The following is a 526-nucleotide window of genomic DNA, read 5'->3' as shown; positions in this document are numbered from 1 at the left end:
TCCAATTTATATTAAGTAGTCTATTAAATATATTCATTGTTTCATATTGTTTATAGTGAGGAATCGTGAAGCATTATTTCCTACACTCTCTTAATAGGTTATGGGCCCAGACTTCGCCAGATTTTTATCAAAGAGATAATTTTGGTGCGGTTCCTCGTGGTTTGTTAGCGTCCAATTCGGGAAGACCGTTGGCGCGATAGACAGAGACAGTGATATATAGTTAGCTACGGTGTGGCATACGGGAAGACCGATGCGAATTATTGGAGTGAGAGAGACGAATGTATTCGACTGTTGAACACGTGAAGTAAAAATGAGTAACGGCGGAGCAAATATATCCTTCGATTCTTTACAAAAAGACAATTATGATACATGGAAAATCCAGATGGAAGCGGTGTTGGTAAAACACGATTTATTTGATTACGTGAATGGTACGAGGTTGAGGCCCACGAATGGAGAAACTGCAGAGTGGGATAAAAATGATAGAAAAGCTAAAGCAGACATTATATTAGCAGTGAGTCGTTCTGAA

The sequence above is a fragment of the Fopius arisanus genome, unplaced genomic scaffold (assembly GCF_000806365.1).
Source record: "Fopius arisanus strain USDA-PBARC FA_bdor unplaced genomic scaffold, ASM80636v1 scaffold00218, whole genome shotgun sequence".
In the NCBI taxonomy this organism is placed as follows: Eukaryota; Metazoa; Arthropoda; class Insecta; order Hymenoptera; family Braconidae; genus Fopius; species Fopius arisanus.
The sequence above is the reverse complement of the archived record's forward strand: the minus strand, read 5'-3'. Positions refer to the sequence as shown.